Source organism: Cervus canadensis, chromosome X (genome assembly GCF_019320065.1).
Source record: "Cervus canadensis isolate Bull #8, Minnesota chromosome X, ASM1932006v1, whole genome shotgun sequence".
Lineage (NCBI taxonomy): Eukaryota > Metazoa > Chordata > Mammalia > Artiodactyla > Cervidae > Cervus > Cervus canadensis.
This window is the reverse complement of record NC_057419.1, coordinates 101,880,249-101,891,214: the sequence shown is the minus strand read 5'-3', so window position 1 is coordinate 101,891,214 and position 10,966 is coordinate 101,880,249. Positions and strand designations below refer to the sequence as shown.

Genomic DNA, 10,966 nt, shown 5'->3' with positions numbered 1-10,966 from the left:
AGGGGCTCAGAGGGCAAGTGGCCATGGGATCCAAAGTTGCTGTCTCAGCCTCCACCTTCCAGTAGCTGCTGGTCTTCTGGAGCAGGGGAACGGCCTCTACAAAACACACGTGGGGTGCACACTGGGATATGAGAGCCTGTGGTGCTGGGGTGTCACCCTCCAGGGACTGGACATGCTCCACATCTGTTATCCTTAGTTCCCCCACAAGGTAAGATACATGGTCCTTGAACTAGAGGGTAGAGTGACCCCACTGATCACCACTCCCACTGACCCACGACCCCACCTGCATCCACTCCCAGAGATCTATGTCACCCCATTCGACCACTCCCAGTGACTCATGACCCCACCTGCCACCACTCCCAGTGACCCACAAGAGAAGTCGTGCTTCCAGTTCTAAGAGTAAGTTCTGTAGTTCCACATCAGGGATGTCCACATTAGCCACATCTAGCTATTTACATTTGACTTCACATTATGTTAAGGTAGAAGGCCAGGCCCTGGGACACACTAAGCCCATTTGAGTTCACAATACCCAGCCTCGTGTGGCTACTGGTTACCCTCTTGCCAGTGGTGACACACAACAGGCTATTCCCAAAGCCAGAAGGTTCCCCCAGGAGACACGATAACAGTCCTACTGACCCATGAGCCGTGGTTCCCACCTGGGCACTATGGGCTTCTCCTGCTAGCGGACCAGCACACACAGAGCTGTCCCCATCCTGGCAGGTGGAGCTGACCTTGATCCTAAGGAGTGTGCGGGTTACTCTGGCACAGTGGGAACAGCAAGGAAACATCTCTAACAGCCAGGTGATGTGTTTTTGGTTCCTGCCCCATTTCAGTGATGATTTGACAAGTCCAAGAGCAAAGGTCTGAGAAGGGCATCAGGCCCACGGCTTCAGAACCCTGAGGGCCAAAGTCTGTATTACCTCACCAGGAAAGCCACTGGAAATGACCAAGGTCCTGGCTGAGAGTACAGGGGATTTAGAACGGATCTTGGGCAAGAGAGAGTGACAATCAATTGTGGTGCAGCAGCTTCTGCAACTGTGAGGGCCCAGCATTTGTCCTGTCTTTCTCTCTGAGCTTCTTCAGGAGGAGAGGAGACCAACCAGAATCATCAAAGAGCTGTCCTCAGATGAGGTGAACTCTCCAGATGAAGGGAGTGTATGTCAGTGCTGGGAGGGGTGGATTATAGTGGATGCTGTGGTGCCACCCAGATCTCTTCTTTGTCACTAGCCCACTCATTTGCCCAGGGCCACCGGTGTTGGTGGATGAGGACTCAGACCAAAAGTCTTCCCAGGAATTACCCTTCACTGAAGGGGACTGTCTCCCTGGGGGCAGCTCGTTGTGAGAGACTACTCATGGGATCAATGTGGGGAGGATACAGCAGCCTGACCCCCTTACCTTGATTAGGTTGATCTCTGCAGCGTCTTCCCTTTTGATGTCTGCCTTCTGAAAATTACTATGACCATTGTGCTCTGAAATGGCACCAGACGTGAACAACAGAATGAAATGCAAGTTAGACACAGAGACTTAGCCTTTGGAGGTTGAAGTCATGGGCAGGGGGGATCCCTGTGCCCTGTCCGAAGTTCCAGAGTATAATCCCCAAGTATTTGTGTTGGACTCAGTCACAAAGCTATATCTCAAAGCTTCTGTGCCCTGATGGTTATTTTGGCAAGTCAGATCACTTTCTTGACCCAGTGAATAAACGGAACAGAACTAGTAAGCATTTACCACTGCTATTATGATTAGAATATTTGTGTATCACACAGTAATGCAGAGGAGTATGAACAAGCACTACACTGTATTTCAATGTCAGGGTTCCCTTACCGCTCCAGTGAGGAAATGCCCATGACCCACACGTGGATGAACAACACGGTGTGATGAAGCCAGCTATTTCCAATCCTCATTTGAATCTGGGGATGATGGGGTCTGGGGAGTAGGCTGGTGACCACATCTGTCATCTGCTACAGCCTTTCATCTGCTCTAACAGCCTGTTTGTGGACACTGAGGTCCTCTCTGGCTCTGTGGGTGGCTGACACACCATCCCCGCAACCCTCTTCTGGCCAAACCTCAGAAAGGACAGTCTTCTACCACCCAGCCTCACTGATCACTTTCATCAAAGTTGGGGATTAAGGAATCATTTGAATAGTCATTCATAATCATAGCTTTTTGTCACTATTCACATCGCGCAGGGTTATTATTTACTAGCTGTCATGACACTCACCAAAAGTGACCTCAACTGTCCATTTTTCTGAATCACAACAATTGTGACAGAGGACTATTATCTGGGGACCTTCATGTACGACTTGTAGGGGAATGCCAACACTGCGCCCATTTTGGGCTCGGAGGTTGTCTGGACAGGGACAGGAAGAGTAGAGCCCCGAGATGCAGAGAGTGAGGCCAGGTTGGAGACAGTAGGGGCAAGGGGTCCACAGTAGGCGTGATGGGAGCTCTGGGCTGGAAGCCAGGGACAGGGTGCCACCATCCTACAGGTCCACTTGGGCTGCTGCCTCCAGCGCACTGTCAGGAGGACCAAAGAGCTCTGAGACAATGGAAGGGTGCTGCTCTGAGAGCTAAAGTGATCAGATGGCAGGAAGGAATTCCTGGACTTTGCTTCCTGAAGGGTGGCCCCTTGTATGAAGTCCACTACCCCTGCTCACATCAGGGGAGGTGCAGAGTGTGACATTTCATGAAAAAGGAACAAATACACCAGCTCCTCCTGGTGTGCAAACAGAGTGGTTTGTTTCATGACTGTGCTGGTTAGAGAAGGAAACGGAGATTCCGGAGGCTGCTTCAGTATAAATGGCCTTCATAGTCTCGTGTACCCCAGCTTCTTTCTCAGCATCCCCAGAGGCTCTTGAGCCAGTTCCCCATCTACATGTCTCCTCTTCTCCTGGCCTGACCCTGCCACGTGGGGAAGGGAAGGGGAGAGAAGAATGGACCCCAGAAGGAGGGCAGAGGGGGAGGACTGTGTGGTCCTTATGTGGTTCTGGCTTGAAGCTCAGCTCCAGACTCCTAGGCTGCATTCTGATAGCTTACGGTGAACGATGTTGGATTCATATCTCCGAAGCAGATTTAGCTTCGGGACCAGGGACCAGGTTTGATCACTCAAGAGCTTTTGTGTAGCAGAGTTTTATTAAAGTAAGAAAAGGGACAGAGAAAGCTTCTGATATAGACATCAGAAGGGGGACGGAGAGTCCACCCTTGCTGGCGTTAGCAAGGGAGTTATATACTTTTTAATAATTGGTTATTACAGTTAATCAAAAGAATGTCTCAAGGTTGTAAAAATTTTACCAGACCCACTCTCACAATTTACATTTTAGGATAACAGGACTAGAATTTAACAATAGATCCTACCAGATCCACTCCCATAATATACATTCTAAAATATCAGGATTAGTCAGCAGGTTTTCAGGAAGGAGAAACTGTCCTCAAGCAGGATACATTGCTGCTATATAATCCCTAGTACAGAGTTTAAACTGAGTTGTTTGCTGTGTAATCATCGGTTTGAGGCTTAAAGGAAAAAACACATTTTATGTGACTAAGACTAAGAAATGTAGAGGGGGAAAAAATCACATTTGTCCTTTCCTCCTCCTTGAGAATTCCAGACTTCTATCTCCTCCTTGTAGTCCCAGACCCCTTTCTCCTCCTTGGGGAGCCCAGACTTGTTATCAACCTGCCTAGGCATTGACTCTCTCAATCCCTGCCCCTTGCTCCCAGGGCTCTCCACCATCCTCAGTCCCTTTGGCTGTACCACCCCCAGGATATGATCTGCAGTGCCCAGAATCCAAAATCCTCCTTGCTCTTTCACCCTGTCTACATCATAACTGTCCTGGAGGGCTCTAGGAGGACAGTAGTCCTTGGAAAAACACCCACCTTCTGACTATGCCACTGGGAGGAGCCCAGGTCCTCACCCTTGGCCCTGAATGGATGGTGCCTGGACAGAGCTTCCATCAGTCAGTTAGGCAGGAGCCTTTCCTGCTTCTTGGGAGCTCAGCCCCATGGATGTGGCACCACCTGCATCCAAAGTATCTTTCCACCCCACTCCAGGCAAAGTGCAAATGGTATATTTTTGCCCCCAAAACAACATGCTATCGTTATTAAGATAAAACCTTTGTCTGTATTAAAAGCTGTGAATTTGTTGTTCAGTCACATCCCATTCTTTGCCACCCTATGGACTGCAGCATGACAGGCTTCCCTGTCCTTCACTATCTCCCAGAGTTTGCCCAAATTCATGTCCACTGAGTTGATGATGCCATCCAACCATCCCTTCCTTTGTCACCCTTCTTCTCCTGCCCTTAATCTTTCCCAGCATAAGGGTCTTTTCCAATGAGTCAGCTCTTCACATCGGATGGAAAACATATTGGAGTTTCAGCAACAGTCCTTCCAATGAATTAAATAAAAAACATTGCATTAATCACATATTTATTTCTAAATTATTGTAGGTTTACATAAGGATATTGTAGGTTTACATAAAGTTCCCTGCAGGCAGCTTCCAGGAAGCAGAGGGAGAAGAGATGTGAACAAGGACCTGGAGTCTCTCCCCTGTCCTGCAGTGTACTCGGTGCTCAACAGACAGCAGCCAGCAGGTATAACATGTGATGAAGACAATTCCCATCATGCGTTGAGGAGTTCCTGAGGAAGCCAAAGATGCCTTGAATCCCAACTGTTTCTAGTCACTACTCTGTGTTGGCACTCTCAAATGCAAGATCTGGTTTAGCTTCCAAGGCTCTTGTGAATGGCAGGGAGGGGTCCCCCCGACTCCCTCCAGTGCTCTTTCTGCCCTTCCCTCTGCAATGATGCTGCCCACAATCTCAGCGGGCTGAGGATGTGCCCCTGCCTCCTGATGCCAGGACACAGTCTCCCTCTGGGAGTCCCAGCTGCCTCCACATGATGGAACTTGCCTGAGCACCTGCACAGGTGCCCATAAGCTCCCTGACAGCCGTGACCTTCATGAGGGACAGGTATCAGACAAGAGACAGTGGGAGGACAAGGACAGTGGGAGTTTTCTTTATAAAATCCAGCTAGGATATGCACAATGCAGCACTCTTCACCTCCAAGGAGGATTCTGAAGTGTGTGAATTCAAGTTCAGTGCAGATTTTGCAACTGTGGTTTCCATAACCCCTCTTCATCTATCGCTTTAGGGTCTGACCACCTAAAAAAGCTGATCCATCAGTTGAAGTGCCCAACCTCCAGTTGCAAAGAAGGCACTCCATTAAAATCATACAAAAGTTTGGAGGTGCTTATCAAGACTTTTTCAACTATATTCCCCAAGACTGAGTAGATTGTGCAGCAAACCAAAGTCCACTCACCCCTCTCCATTTTGAAAATTTTTGGTGTACTTAGATCAGGCAGCATAAGCAAGTGTCTAACTGTTCCTGACTAAAGTGTACCTTCCCTTCCTGCCCCAGGAATTTATCTAGGACAGAAGAGGATCTTCTAAGTATATGTCCAATTTCAGATTTTCTTCTCACTCATAAGACACTGTGTATAACTCTGGCTGTCGTCACCACCTACCCTCATCACAATCATCTCCCACAGGAAGAACCCAGCTTCCCAAAGCCCCAAACCGCCCTGGCTCAGGCACCGACATTCAAGTGCTCTTCTTGGAGTCCCACTGCCCCCCAACCTCACATGTTGCCTTGTCCTGTGGAACTAGGGGATGTCTCTCCACCTTCCTCAGTTCTTAGATCATCTGCAGCTCTTAGATGACTGCAGCTCTTAGATCATCGCTCTAGGTGTGGGGGTGTCCTGCTTCTCTTAGCATCCCCACTGCTAACACAGGGCCTTCCACAGAGCAAAGCCTCCATGAAGTAATAAATGTGGAATAAATGAGCCAGTGAGCAGGGGACTTATTAGTTGGATCAGATTTTTTGTACTTTCTTAAATAATAACCTAAAAATGTCCAACTGAACAGGGATAGCTTAGCTGTATAAAATGACACACAAGAAATATAAGAAGCAAGAACTCACCTCAATTATGTTTTATCTCTTAATTCTCCCCCAATGATATTACTGTTAAGTATTTTCACATTTCCAAAATAGTTCTATTCCAATTCCATTCCATTTTGTTCATGGTCACAAAACAAAATAGATGAGTTTCCAGTCACTTTTAAAAAAGAGCAAAACTCTTATCCTTGAACTGTGTAAGCACAAACATACTGTGATCAGCATCATTCACAAAGCTAAGACACTGAAGTTTATTTAGCCTTCTATATTAGCCTTTCATATTAGCTTCTATATTAGCTTCTATTTAGCTTTTCAGACAGACAAAGTTTGAAAAATTTCTAAAGAAAACAGAGATAAATCTGTGGGTCTTCATAGAGAACAGGAACACAAAGATGCTTCACACTGGTTCCCCCAACTGGCCCGGGCCCTCACTTCTGAGAAGGCCAACTGCTTCCTCTTCAATCACAGACGGAAGGATCACCTGACTGCTGCTCTGGCTCAGGCCCCCTCTTCCTCCGCCCCCTCAGCCTCTGCAGACAGGGGTGGGAAGGTCCTCAAAGCCTTTTTGTTGACCCTGAGCAGAAACACCCTGACTTGCCACTTGCTGGTCTCCACATAGGCCTGAGGACCCCACAGGAACTTGTAGTGAGCTGGGTCACTGTCAGGCACCTGTTGGCACTCCTGGTACCCCTCCCGCTCCCACACTTGGGTCAGCAGCTCCCTGAGCCCCCAAAGATGTAGTGCTCACTCCAGACACACACCCCCATCCTGTTGAGTGCTCCCTAGACCTCCTCCTCAGGGTCAGGTCCCCTGCTAGAAGGATCAGGCTCAGGTCTATCACCAGGAGGCCAGCCTTGGGCATGCCCTGCCCATCCCTCTGCATCTCATTGAGGGTGAGGCCCAGGGTGGGGACCAGGAAGTAGATTTGCTCCCCAGGGTCTACCTCCTTCATATACATGCCAAAGACCAGCGGCAGGCACTGTGTGGCTTCACATAAGACCACCGGGAAGTGGGCCTGGTTATCCCTGAGGACCGTGTTCAGCATTTTGGCCTGGGAGATTGGCTCCTTGGTGCCATCCTTGAGCAGCAGGAACCCCAGTAGTTCAGCTGTCATCACATTCAGAGCTTTCTTGAGCAAGGACTCCGCATGGGTGGCGGTGGAGGAAGAGGAGATTGGGCAGGAAGAGGCCAGAGGGGTTGAGGCCTCCTCTGCCTCAGCCCCCATAAGCTGCGCCTCTGCTGGGCCCTGGGCCTGATTTTGGCCCTTAAGGTCTTCCTTGGGCTTGCTGAGTTCACTCATCTCGACCATGAACATGATGATGGATTGAACTGCAGACAGGAGTGATGCAGGGGGACAGATGGGGACCACGGGCCTGGTGGGGGGGTGGGTGGTAAATGGTAAGTTGAGAGACATGCCCTGGCCTGCTCTGACTCAGGCCACTTACAGATCCCCTCCTGAGGGCTGCTCTTGGGTCTCCCAAGGGAGCTCCTTAGAGCCAGACATGCTGGAGCATCTGTGCAGAGGAACCAGAGATCAAATTGCTAACATTCCTTCAGTCATAGAGAAAGTAAGGGCAGTCCAGAGGGACATCTACCTCTGTTTTACTGACTATGCTAAAGCCTTTGACAGTGTGAAGTGAAAGTCACCAAGTCATGTCTGACTCTTTACAAACCCATGGACTATACAGTCCATGGAATTCTCCAGGCCAGAATACTGGAGTGGGTAGCCTTTCCCTTCTCCACGGGATCTTCCCAACCCAGGAATCGAACTGGGGTTTCCTCCATTGCAGGTGGATTCTTTACCAGCTGAGCTATCAGAGAATCCCAAATATGTGGATCATAACAAACTGTGGAAAACTCTTAAGAAGATAGGAATATCAGACCATCTTATGTGTCTCCTGAGAAACCTGTATGCATGTCAAGAAACAACAATTAGAACCTTATAATGATCAACTGACTGATTCAAAATTGAGAAATGAGTCCCACAAGGTTGTGTATTTTCAGCCTGTTCATTTAAATTATATGCAGAGAACATCATACGAAATTCCAGGCTGGATGAGTTACAAGCTGGATTCAAGATTGCTGGGAGAAATATCAACAACCTCAATTTTGCAGATGATACAACTCTAATGGCAGAATGTGAAGAGGAACTAAGGAGCCTCTTGATGAAGGTAAAAGAGGACAGTGAAAAAATGGGCTTAAAACTCAAAATTAGAAAAAAAAAAAAAAACTAATATCATGGCGACCGGTCCCATCACTTCAAGCAAATAAAAGGCAAAAAGGTGGAAGCAGTGACAAATTTCCTCTTCTTGGGCTCTAAAATCACTGGGATGGTGACTGCAGCAATGAAATTAGAAGATGACTACTTCTTGGAAGGAAAGTTATGACGAACCTAGACAGTGTATTAAAAAGCAAAGACATCAGTTGACTGACAATGGCCCATATAATCAAAGCCATGGTCTTTCCGATAGTCAGGTGCGAGTGTGAGAGTTGGACCATAAAGAAGACAGAGCAACAAGGAATTGATGCTTTCAAACTGTGGTGATGGAGAAGATTCTTGAGAGTGTCTTGGACTGCAAGGAGATCAAACCAGTCAATCCTAAAAGAAATCAACTTTGAATACTCTTTGGAAGGACTGATGCTGAAGCTGAAGCTCCAATATTTTGGCCACCTGATGCGAAGAGCTGACTTCTTGGAAAAGACCTTAATGCTGGGAAAGATAGAAGGCAGAAGGAATAAGAGGGCAACAGAGGATGAGATGGTTGGATGGCATCACTAATTCAATGGACATGCACTTGGGCAAACTCCAGGAGATGGTGAGGGACAGGGAGGCCTGGCATGCTACAGCCCATGGAGTCACAAAGAGTCAGACACGACTTGGCGATGGAACAACAACAACAGCAGCAACAAGTTTTCTTAAGATGTTGAACTGCCTTTGAAATCTTCCATTGTTATTTTGGCTAAGTGAATAACTATTGTTTAAATCAGCCAGTCAGGTCTATGGGAAATCCAAGACAGCTGCTTGGTTTTTCCTAGCCACCTGAGAAAACTCATTTTTATTTGATGGTGTAAAGCATTCCCTGATTTTGAGGTTAGTGCCCTCACAATGAAGAAAAATTTTTTTGTTTCACTAGATATTAAATTCTAGCTTTGCTAATTAAGGTCTGTGTTTATCAAGGCTCACTTCCCAGTTAGTTCCTTGCTGTTGTGTTACATTGCTAAAAAGTGTAATTGAGCTTTTAAGGACACTCTAAATTTGTTCCTAAAGCTTAACACATTAATCTATTTTTGGTTAAAGATCAGATGCCCCACGACCTGTAACCAGAGGATTCTGAAAACGGCATAATTCAAAAAACTAAAAATAAATAAATAAAAAACAAACAAACAAACAAAAAAACACAAAAGACTATCACCGACCTGGATAGACGGAGCCTTATCAGGTTCCTCTTAACTTAAGGTGCTGTTAACAAGCTCATGCACAGTATAACCAAAGGGAATTAACTCTTCAATTAATTTCCACTCACAAAGGTTCCCTGCTATGGATTGGCCTGTAGAGAGGACTGCTGATCTCAAAATCACCTTAAAACAATGCTCAGAGGAAAAACTACATCACATGAGAAAAAAAATGATGACATCCAGAAGTAGACAACTTACCCAAGATCCTTGACCTGCTTTGTATGAGTCTTCATACTGTTTTTTTGACTTCTTGGACCTTTGCAAGTGAATCGAATGTTTTTTTATCATAGGCATGACCATATGCTAGTTTTAAAAATGAATCCAGTTATTGGGTTTGTATCAGTTATTTGTGTCTAGCACTTCTGGGTTACTTTGGTGGGTTTCTCCTCTCCAAGGCTTTGGAGACTCTTGGGAAATCTATCTCAAATGAAAAAAAAATTATAGTCATGTTCAGGCCACTATTAATATTATAAGATCCCCTCACCTTATCAGTTAATAATGCCAGCTCTCACCTTGGCCTTAAATATAAATTTTCCTCTATTACTCAAGTTCAATCAGAGCAACAAACAAAATTTCAACCAAGGAATAACACCTCTCACAATTATGGAATGGACCTAACATTCCAGGTTCCTGTACAATATTGTTCTTTACAGCATCAAACTTTATTTTCACCACCAGACACTTCCACTCTGCCTGGTGTTTCTGCTTTGGCTCAGCCTCTTCATTCTTTCTGGAGCTATTTCTCCACTATTTTCCAGAAGCATATTGGGCACTTACCAACCCAGGGAGTTCATCTTTCAGTGTCATATATTTTTGCCTTTTCATACTGTTCATGGGGTTCTCAGGGCATGGATGCTGAAGTGATTTTGCATTCCCTTCTCCAGTGGACCATATTTTGTCAGAACTCTCCACCATGACCCATTCATCTTGGGTGATCCTATGTGGCATGGCACATAGTTTCATTAAGTTACACAAAGCTGTGAACCATGTGATCAGTTTGGTTAGTTTTCCATGATTGTTGTTTTCATTCTCTCTGCCCTCTGATGGATGAGGATAAGAGGCTTGTGCAAGCTTCCTGATGTATGGGACTGGCTGTGGGGAAAACTGGGTCTTGCTTTGGTGGGCAATGCTCACCATGCTCAGTAAATCTTTAATCCAATTTTCTGCTAATGAGTGGGGCTATGTTCCCTCCCTGCAGTTTGACCTGGGACAGAACTATGATTGGGATAATGGCAACCTCCTTCAAGAGGTCTTATGCCAGCATGCTGCGCCTCCCAGGGCTGCTGCTGTCAGTGGCCCTAACCCCACGGTGGGTCACTGTTGACCCAGGCCTCCACCGGAGGCTCCCAATCACTCACAGGGAAGTCTGGTCAGTCTCTTGTGGGTCCACTGCTCCTTTTCCTTAGGTCCTGGTGCACACAAGGTTTTGTTTCTGCCCCCTGACAGTCTGTTTCCCCAGTCCTGTGGGAGGAAGTTATATAATCAAATCCCACTGATCTTCAAAGTCAGTTTCCCTGGAGATTCTCAATCCCTTTGTCAGATTCCCAGGTTGGGAAGTTTGTTGTGG

At 46.8% G+C, this 10,966-nt stretch overlaps 1 pseudogene; it reads right to left on the bottom strand.

Annotated features, from left to right (window-relative positions):
- Positions 1–6,441: 6,441 nt before the first annotated feature.
- On the bottom strand, positions 6,442–7,258 carry LOC122435680 (annotated as a pseudogene).
- Positions 7,259–10,966: the final 3,708 nt, after the last annotated feature.